Source organism: Sus scrofa, chromosome 3, assembly GCF_054392235.1.
Source record: "Sus scrofa isolate SSC_HxYL_T2T_F1_AM1 chromosome 3, Sscrofa_HxYL_maternal_Yorkshire_Landrace_v2.0, whole genome shotgun sequence".
Taxonomy (NCBI): Eukaryota; Metazoa; Chordata; class Mammalia; order Artiodactyla; family Suidae; genus Sus; species Sus scrofa.
Window position 1 is genome coordinate 797,501 of NC_139385.1, and position 10,387 is coordinate 807,887.

A 10,387-nucleotide genomic window follows, 5' to 3' on the forward strand; every position below is an offset into this window, starting at 1 on the left:
TGGCCCCTCATCCCTGGCCTGCGCGGCGCTTCCCAGGCCGCCCTGCGTGGAGGAGGCACGAGGGCTCGCCGCTCTCAGGCCCAGGCCCGGGGGGGGGGGGGGTCGCCTCCCTCCTCCATCACTCGCAGGGACGGATCCTGGGCGCGTGTCTCTTAGGGCCGAGGGCACTGGGGGAAGGGGGCGCCCGAGGGGAGGCGCCGGTGGGGCCCTGCGGCTCTCTGGCGCGCTCAGGCGGGATCTGGGACCCGGCCCGGGGCTGCTGGCACAAAGCCTTCCTTCCTCCGGTCCCCCCTTCTGCCCCGGGCACTCCCCACAGGTGGTCCAGACGGAGCTCCCGGGCGCAGGGAACCGCCGGACCGGGCGGAATCGCGGTGTGAGTCTGGCGCGGAGGAGCCTTGGGGCTCAAGGCCCAGCGCCGGGGAGGCTGGGGCGTAGGGGCCCCTCGGGCCCCTCCTCTCTCCTCCCTTCCAGCCCAGGGCGCTGGTGTCGCCTTTCCCAAGGTCTTCCCTGCGCCCGGTGCCCCTCGCCAGCCTCCGGCTGCTGCCTTCTCTCCGGGCCACGCTCCCCTCCTCGGCTTTTCTGAGCCGGGATCGCCCTCCCCAGGAAGGGAGCGGGCCACTGCCGCGTGTGGGTGTTGCAGTAATGAAAAATCAGAGCAGTTAAATCGTAAAATTTGGATTAAGAAGCTTGAATTTAATACACACGCACCACATTTATTAAAGCATTAGAATAATTGAAATTTGCTGCTGCAGCCGTCCAATCTGTTTAAATAATTCTATGGGTGTCTTGTTGTGATAAAAGATTATCTAGAATTCTATTAAAGGCGCAGGAGCCTGCTTTGTAAATCCTATTTGGGGACTTTCAATAACTATCGATAATCTCATCTCCACAGAACCCCCCGCCTCTCGGCGTTATCGGAAAGTTTGCAGTGTTTCCCGAGCCGCGCCAGGAAGGCCGGACCCGCGGTGGACCCGGCACCTGCCGCTCGGCCCGGGATTAGGGCGCACCTGGGGTGCGGCGGGGGCGCGGGCGGCCGCGGGGCCGGGCCTCCCGCTCCGGCCAGGCCGGGCGCCGGACGGGGCTCCCGCGGGCTGCGCCTGGCGGGCCGGCCGGGAGGCCTTTGTTCGCGGCCCGGAGCCCCCCCAACCCTCCCCGGCTGCAGACCCCGCGCCGGGCTGCGGGGGAGCGAGCTGGGGCGCGCGGGCGCCGCCGCTAATTGCTGCTAATTTTGTTTCATTAACTTTATTTACTCTTGAACCCCGTAATTGTTTTCCATGTATTTTTAGTAATTTTATAATGCACTAATAATCCCCCTCCGTCTGCGGACGCCTCCGCCCCTTCCTCCCCCCCTCCCCGGCTCGCTCCCCCTCCCTCCGCGCGGCCGCCCGGGCTTCGCCGCCGCGGGCAGGCTGGCGCGGCGGGGCGCTGGCGGCCGGGCACAGGGGAGCCAGGAGCTGAGCGGGAGCCTGCCGAGGGCCGTGGGCCCCCGCGGGTCCCACCCCGCGAGTTCTGCGGAGAGGTGGCCGGCCAGGACAAAGGCTGGACTCTGCGCCCCAGCCAGACGGGTTCCGATTTGAGCCGCTTCTCGGATAGGAGGGGGCGCCAAGAACCAGAGAGGGGAAGGGACTTGCCTAGGGTCACACAGCGCGCCGGCGTCTCCCCCCCCCCACCCCCAGGTGCTCGCAGCTACCGATTCTCTCGGTTCCCAGTTGCGGCCCGAGCGGGTCTGCAGCACATCAGAGCCCAGGGCTGGGCCGGGGAAGGACTCGACTCACCGCCGCTCAGCCCCTTCCCTGGGGAGCCAGTGTCCCCGCGGCCCCCGCCCCCAGCCCCCAGGACCCAGCCCCGTGCCTTGCTGGTTATTAGACAGCTCGAGGGACTGTCTGTGGGCCTCCTCTTTCCTGCTAATTATCACCTTATGAAAAGTGTTTCATTAAGAAACTCTGCTTTTGATTAATTATCGACAGAATGCTGACCAGAAAGAAATGAAATTAATCTCTGACCCCGTCTGGGTAACACTGGAAATTCATCACATATCCTTTTAATATTGAAACACAGCGCAGAATTTTAATAGAAAATATTGTTTTTCCAAACCTCCAGTCTTTATTAATGCCCCTGGGCAGGAAATGATATTGCTGGCAATATAGCAGTCTTTGTTCATTTTAAATTTATTAAACATAATGCACTTCATTTTCAAACATTTTACTGTTTCTTTTTAATTTCACTCAGTGTAAGTACAGAATAAAACCTTTTTAAACATTTAAGATATTGAAAACCCATATACGGATGTATAACAGGAACGCTCCGGCCATCAAATAAATTTAAGTAGAAGCAATTGTAATTTTAAGCTCTCAAGTATTATCCCCTTCAGACATTAAGGCGCTATCAGTAACCGTCAAATGAAACTGTGAGGAGGAGAGGCGGGGAGGCCCCCCCGGGCCCCCAGACCTGCCAGAGGGATGGTCCAGCAAGGGGGCAGGGCCGGGCAGCATCTCCAGGCCTCTGGGCACCAGGATGGGCACGGCCCATCTCCATTTCGTGGTGCCAAGCAAAATCACTCCTGGCGGTCCGAGCGCTTGTGGAGAGCTGGCCCGTCCAGCCCCGCTGTCCACCCTCTCTGTCCACTCCACCCAGGGCCCACCTGCCCTCCCCAACTGGACTCCGGGGCTTTGGGGAATCTGGAGGCAGTTCCTTCCTTCCCAAGTCCCAGCTGAGGTGGGCATCCAGCGTCCTCCCAAGCCCTGGGGAGAGGGCTCCCCTGAGATCATGCCCAGCCCCCTCCTCCCGCGGCTACAGGAGTTTGGCTGAGGCTCCGGTCAGCCACCCCAACCCCCCAGCACATCTCCAGCAGCCTCTTTCCCGAGGAATCCAAGCCCCAAATTTAATGAGTCGTGAAGTGTGAGAACTTCCTGAGACCGCGGCACCCCTGATGCCAATTCCAGATGTGCCGGGGGCAGGCGGGTGGGTGGGGAGGGGCCTCCTGGCAGCCAGGACGAGCCACCTTGGTCTGATCCCAGGGTCCAGGTTCCAGCGATCTGGGCCCTGAATTAGAAACGGGCAACCTCTCCACTGAGAAATCACTCTTATTTCCGGTAGCATTCCTGGTGCCCTATTTCACGGCACCGACAAACGGAATATTACTTTTAAAACACTATGAAATGCCAGGTCCTGTCCTCGGTGCTGCTTCTAGGGAATTCCATTTTCGCTGAATGCTGAGAAGCCCCAGCAGTGCTTTTTGGGGACAGATCGCTGGCTCCGTGGGAGGAAGAGGAAGATTGTCAGGGATTGCCTTGGCGTCCCAGAGAGCCCGCTGGCGTCCGGGTCCCTCGCTGCTGTCCCTTTACCACCTCCCTCGCAGGCAAAGGTGTCGTGGCTGGGACCATCCAAGGCGCAGGCATCCTCTGTCGTCGTCCCAGCCTGCTTCTGCACGTTCGCTGGCACGCTTTATTCCTCGCCGGCTCAATGCCTGGCTAAGGAGCGAGTCTAGATGAGGGAACCTCTTACCTGTGGTCTGTCCACCAGCAGGACTCTCCTCACCCCCCTGCCCCGAGGGTCCCCCCAACACGCCTGTTTGGTGGGCTGATCTCATGGAGAAGTCACTTCGACCTGCCAGGAAAAAAAGTTTCCCTCGTCCTGTCCTGTCCTCTCCTGTCTCTTCGCTGGTGAATGTGCCAATGTGCCATGGGCCAGCCCTCCCAGCGGAAAGCCTTGTTTTCCTGCTCGTGGGCACGGTTGGGACTCTGGGAGCGGGCGGCTCCGGGGCAGATTCTTGGCCTTCTGTTGGAGCGGAGATGGTTGCTTCTCTCTTCTCACCAGGTTGGAAGAGGGGAGCAGGCAGTCAGGAACCAGGAGGAGGGCCCAGCCCCTGAGTTCTGGGGGTTCTCTGGCCATGGAGCAAGCGGCCTGCCCACCCTGGCTCTACAGAGCCACACAAATGTCCTCCCCGGATGCTGGTGTGGGAAGACCCCAACTGAGCCCCAGGGAGCTCTGTTGGGTCCACACTAGCCTGGGGACACTTTGGGGGGGCATACCCACACATGAGGAAGAAGCTGGGCTCTGAGAACTTGGAAATAATACCCCCTGTCTTCCCAGGCTGTTGCCCAAGGCCACTCTCTCTTGTCCCTTGCCGGAGGGAAAGGGGGCGGCAGTGTGAGTGCAAGGCCCAGCTGAGCTTTCGGACTGCCACACCCAGGAGCCGGCCTCCTCCACGGCTCCAGGGCCCACCAGGCAGAGTCCAGAAAAGAACCCTTTAGTGAGAGTGACCTGTGAGTTTCTCTTTCCCCCCAATCCACTTAAACTAAAACCGCACAAAAACACGGGCTGTGTTGGAAGGCGCCCGCGCTGGCGCCCCCCCACCCCCTCCCGTGTCCAGCTGGCCCTGTGGCCCTGCTTGCCCGGGGGCAGGCGCTGGACCTCCGTGGACGGCCTCCACACCTTCCCCTCCCCTGGGATTCTGATGTCTGTGGATGTGGGACACAAGGCCTTCCTGCTTCTGAACCAGGAAAAGCCCTCAGCAGGGTCTCCAGCAGGGCTCACCCCGTGCAAAACCCACTCTGGCGGGAGTTTCCTGTAAACAACTGCTTGCAGTGGAGTTGAGACTCTCTCTCAAAAGAAGAAAAAAAAAAAAGATAAAGCGATTTAAAGATAATTAATTGCATTAAACTATTGACTAACTACCTCGCTCAATAGTAATTCATTTAGAGAATATTAAAATCGGAGGAACAATAATAAAATTGATGCCAACTCCCACGGGGAGGGAGATGGCCAGCGAATTGGATACTTTTCTTAATCTGGCGTAAATAATAACATGTCTGCTCCCTTCTCTCTCAGGCCAATTCCCCTATCATTTATTCCAGACTCTAAAGCCGGGTTTCATAATTGATATCAGTTTCTCAGTGAGTGCTTTTCCATTTGTTCTTGTTATCCGTGAGAAGTGCGGAAGTTCAGCCTCTCTCCGAGGTGAGATTCGGGCTCCACGGTGGAGGCCGGCCTGCTTCCTCCAGCTCCGCCCCGGCAGCCAGGCTGGGAGGTGGGGGGCTCTGGCTCCCCCCCCCCCGTCAGTGTTTTCTCCTTCTGGACGGTCTGTCACAGGCCCCAGGCACATCCTGGGGCTGCGGGGCCCCGACTGCGGTAGCTCGGCAGGACCCGGACCTTCCTCTGCGGTGACCACCCAGCCACCCAGAGCCAAGCCACCCTCCGGGAAGACGCCGCCGATCCCGGGTTAAGCGCCCGGGGGGAAAATCGTTTTTGTTTGAAAACCAGTGGGTGGAAATGAGGAACCCTCGACAACACCTGGGCAAAAACCCGGCGGAGCCAGGAGGAAATCTGGGGAGATGCAGCAAAGGGGCGCCGAGGGACACTTGAGTAACGCGGACCCTGGCCTGGGAGGGGATGGGCGGGTTCCCGCCCCACCCCTCGAACCGCCTGGCCTGGGCACTGGAAGGACACAGGCGCCCGGCCGGAGCCCCGACAGCCAGGCAGGTCCCTGAGATGAGGATTTCGTTATTTATTCACTTATTTATTCATTTATAAAGTGTTTACTTAGCTCCGTGCAGATGTAACATCTCATTTACAGCGTGGCCTCGGGGCATAGAAACAATTGGCAACAAAAGAGTAACTCCGGAGAATTAGAGAAAAACACACACACACACACCAACAGGAGATGGGGGCGGGGTGGAGAGCGCCAGCAAGGACCAGGGCGGGGCCTGGGGACAGACGCGTGGACAAGGGCGGGGTGGGGGGGACCCCCACAGGAGAGCCCTGGGTAAGGGTGGCCAACCTGTGCCTAGAAGCAGGTGGGGGCGTAATTGGTGGCCCACCCGGACTGGGTGTGTCCCAGGGGTGCACACTCGAGGGGGTCGGCTCCCGGCCCTGGGACAGCTTTGAGGGAGGCGACTTTGGAGGAGGTCCCTGCCTGGGACCTGGAGGCGCGCGGTGGGCAAGCAGGATTAGCTCAGCCAGTTCTCCTCGGCCTCGGTCACCGCGGCCCGGGGCCTGCTTCATTGACCCCGGCGGGGCTCCGGCCCCACCTCTCCCCGCTGGTTCCCGGGAGCCCCCTCCCGCCCCGCGTGCCGGCCGCGGTGGCACAGGCCTTGGGCCCGGCGGCCTCCCCGCTGCGCCCACGGCCCAGCCTGAGCCCCGCGCAGATCCTCGCGTCCGCAGGCACCGGGGAAACTGAGGCCCGCAGCACGGATTTGCGCACCAGGCCTTGAGCATCGAGCCCGCTTTGGGCCGGCGCACGGTGCTGACCAGGACGCGAGAGGCGGCGAGGGGCGATGCGGCGGACGCGCAGGCCCCCCGGCCCGGGACCGCAGAGCCCGCATTTTCCCGGCGTCTCCACGGTGGGGGTCAGTCGGTCGCCGCACAGAAGGGGCTTCGGCAGGGTCCCCGCCCCCGCGCAGCCGTCAGGGCGCGGACGGGAGGCAGCTGTGACTGTTTAACTGGGAGCCGGTTGCCTGGCAACCCGAGGCGGCTCATTACCGCGGCCACAGTGATTAACCAAAAAAGAAAAAAAAAAAAGAGAGAGAGAGAGAAGAAAAAAGGAAAAAGAAAGAAAAAAGTAAGGAAGAAAAGAGGTGGAAAGCGGGACTAGGAAAGTAAAATGGATTATTTGATTAGCTAATTGATAATCAACGTCTTTGTAATTATTCACTTAATTTAAAAAAAAGTGTACTGCAACACTGCCCTCTCTGAGCCGTTGGTGCCCTGGCAGGGTTTTCAAAGCCGCCTCCCCACACCCTTTCCAGCCCTGGCAACTTGCTCTTCCTCCGCCGGTGTCCCCAGGAGGGGGCGACTGGGAAATACTCTCCCACAGCCGGGACAGACGCACCAACCCAGGTCCCGGAACTTTCCAGAAGAGCCCTGGGTGCTCTTCCTGCGGCGCCTGCCCTTTGCCTCACCCCCCAAGCCTAGGCTGCCCCATGTTCAGGCCCCGAGTTAGGCGCTGAGAGGTCCGTCCGGTCCCTGCCTGCGCGCACCTGGAGTCCTAGTGCCACAGGCAGGGGCGGTCGCACAGGGGAAGTCGGCCGGGGGCTCTGCGCACCTCGGCCACGCTGGCTGTGGGCAGGTGTCCCCCACCGTTTTAAGGAGAGGGCCGACTTCACAGGGCAGTTGGAGGCGCAGCCAAGAGTGCCAGGAGGGTGGCACAGGGGACCAGAGGGGGTGTGGCCTTAGAGACAGGTGGCGGCCATCGCTGGGGCTGGCAGGCCAAACAAACGAGAGATCTTGATCGGACTTGAATCTCAGAGACGGGGTCAGGGATGCCAGACGGGTCCGCCGCCCTTCAGCACACACCCTCCCCCGCCCCCCAGCGTCGGCGCTCGCAGAAAGCAGCAGCCCCGAGGTCATGCCCCTTTCCTGGGGGCCCCCACACCAAGCACGACGTCACTGCGGGTACAAAGGCCGCGCGGGGCCTGGGAAGCTCCGAAGGGAGACAGCTGAGGCCCCTGCTGCAGCCTGCGCAATTGAGCTTCGTCCTCCCCGAACCCGCCTCCTCCCTCCCCACCGAGCCTCCAGACGCGTGCTCCGGTTCTGCTTACCTGGATCCAGGGGCAGGCGCGCGGGTGGAGGTGTGAGAGGGGCCGAGCAGCCAGGACGCGCTGGGGAGGGCGGAGGGCAGGAGGCGAGGACGATGGGCTGCCGGGTCTCCGGCGCCTCCCGAGTCGGAGCGTTTCCCAGCCCTCCCTTCCCTCCGGGCCCCTCTCCTCTCAGATTCTAGTCTCCCCCTGTCTATTCCTTCCCGCCTCCCTCTCTGGCCCTGAGCCCCGAGCAGCCCTCTCTGGGATTCCTTCTAGCCTCGGAAAAGCCCAAAGCAGCCGCTCCACTGGGGGGCAGGCATTCTTTTCTGACGGGGCGGGGCGGAAAGGGAAGGCGGCCCCCACCCCAGAGGCCTCTGGTCTTGACCTTGCCCTTTGCCCCCTGGGTCAGGTGAGAGCAGAAAGGCTGTGACTGGGCGCGGGGTGCACCAGCTGGGACCCCAGACCCTTGCGGTGTTGAGGCCGGAGGGAGGACCTGGTCAGCCTCCCCCTTCGCTTCCTCCACTGTCCCAAGGAGAGTAGAGGGTCAAAGGGAGCCTGGAAGACCTGACCGAACCTCAGGGGGCCTTTCCTAGAGCAGCTGGGCTGGGGGTGGGGTGGGGGGCTTGAACTAGAACTTGGGGCAGGAAATTCTGGGGTCTGCTTCTGAGCCTGGGGCAAGCAGCCCCAACAGGCAGGAGAGGCCCTCCACGCCACCCTCCTCTCTGAAGACACGTGGGGCGAGTCCCGGAAGGGCGTGTCCCGGAAGGGGCGTGTCTGGGGAAGGGGCGTTCCCGGGGAGGGCGGGTCCCAGGAGGGGCGGGTCCCAGGAGCCTCTGTGGCCGGGGGAGGGGCTTGGCAGGTTTTGATGATTTTTCTGCAAGTCAGGGGTACAGACACCGAAACCCTTCCATCTTTATAAGCTGTGCGTCTGCCATTCTGACAGTCCATTCCAGCTCTCAAAGCGGTCCTGTCTGCAAGAATATCTAGCCCGTCATGGACTTCGAATTTCGGGGCGCGGGGGTGGGGGGCAGTTCCTTCTTCTCTAGCGGCTTCTATCCCATCCACCTATGCTCCCGTGCTCGGAGGCCCCGACCCCAGCTATCTTCAGACTCCAGGTGATGCTGAGACTGGTCAGAGAGGCATGGCGAAATGTTCCCGGGATTTGCTTTAGTCCAGAAAGATAAAACACTGGGACACAGAAAGGACTGTCCTGAGCGAAGATGCTTATACGCGGATCTGGGGAAACAGGAGGCAGGCGCGAGCCCAGGGCCAGGTAGTGAAGCGCCAGGGAGAGTCAGGAGGTTCGGGATGGGGGGTGGGGGCGACACACACACACACACACACACACACACACACACACACCCTGGAGCCTTTTTGGGGGTTTCCCAGGGAAGGGATGGGGGGCAGATTAGATAAGTTTGAGCAGGCTGAGAACTGGTGAGTTCGAATAATATGGGCACGCTCTGGGCTGGAGGGCTGCCCCTCGTCTGCACCAGCCCTGGGTGGCAGGAACGCTGCCTCCCGGAGCATGAGGGCCAGGGCGGGGCGGTGTGAGCGTGGGCTCTGCCCTGCCTGGCTTGCTATGGAAAGGTCTGGTCCTGCTCTGGGAGGGGCAGTGTTTCCCTGTCAGAGTGTCAGGAACACAGGAAATAAGAAGACCCCTGAGTGCACGTGGCCCCACCCTCCTGGAGTTCTGGTGGGGCAGGGGTCCAGGGTTCCACCTCTTTAAGGCTGGGGGTGAGAGCGCCAGGCAGGAGCCCGGGGCTGGAGGGCCGAGCTTATGTGGCGCCCTCTGGGGGACACACTGTGGGAGGTGGCCCTGGACCCTGGACTGGACGCACCCAGAGCCGTGACCTTGATGCCCTGGCCGAGTGCTCTCCTCAGAGCCGGTCTCAGCCATCCCTGTCTGCTCCCTGAGCACTCCCTGGGGCCCGCGCAGCTCAGAGTGCTGGCGAGTGCAGCCGCCAGGGCTGCTTCCCAGGGGACAGCAGTGGCTCAGGGGGAATCGAGGGACTTGGGGGACTTAGGAGCAGACTGGGGCTCTGGGTCACCTGTCTGGGCAGCAGCGGCCTGGCGGGGTGGGGAAGGGCCATGGAGTGGAGCCATCTGTGAAGCAGCCGGCCTTTCATTTTCTGCAGGGAGCATCCTCCGGTCCCCAAGATCACTCGGGCGTCCTCTCCTCTGCTCCCCAGCTTCCTCAGAGCCCCTCAGGGCTGGGTCCTCAAGAGAGGACTCACCCGATGTCACCTCCTTCTGAGCTAGGGTCTGGGTTGTGCTGGCTGCTGGCTGCTTCCTCTGAAAGCCGAGAGGCGGGGGCTGGGCAGTGGGCAGGTGGGGTCTCAGCAGCATGGGACAGCTCCAGGCCTGTGTTCCTTGGGCTCATTAACCTTTTGGATTCCTCGGGGGGGCAGGGGTGAGACTTTAGGGGACAAACATATGTTATGGTCTGAATTGTGTCCCCTTAAAATTCCTGTTGGAGTTCCCATTGTGGCGCAGCGGAAGCGAATCCGACTAGGAACCATGAGGTTGCGGGTTCGATCCCTGGCCTCGATCAGTGGGTTAAGGATCCGGCATTGCCATGAGCTGTGGTGTAGGTCGCAGACGTGGCTCGGATCCTACGTTGGTGTGGCTCTGGCGTAGGCCGGCGGCTAAAGCGCCAATTGGACTCCTAGCCTGGGAAACTCCATATGCCATGGGTGTGGCCCCCCCCCCAAAAAAAAAAAAAAATTCCTGTGCTGAAGCCCTGACCCAGCACCCCAGAGAGTGACTGTCCTTGGAGATGGGCTCTTTGAGGAGGTGACCAAGGTCAAGCGAGCTTGCTAGGGTGGGCACGCCTCTGATGGGACCCGTGTCCTTGTAGGAAGCGGAGA

The 10,387-nt window shown here is 61.4% G+C and overlaps 1 protein-coding gene across 1 annotated transcript in view; it reads right to left on the reverse strand.

Annotated features, from left to right (window-relative positions):
• The window catches only part of ZFAND2A (zinc finger AN1-type containing 2A), a 66,957-nt gene extending 58,696 nt beyond the window's left edge, over positions 1–8,261 (reverse strand). Inside the window, exon 1 of the mRNA XM_085016301.1 lies at positions 7,539–8,261. The gene's annotated coding sequence lies outside the window, so the exon portion shown is untranslated. The remainder of the gene's footprint in view (positions 1–7,538) is intronic.
• Positions 8,262–10,387: the final 2,126 nt, after the last annotated feature.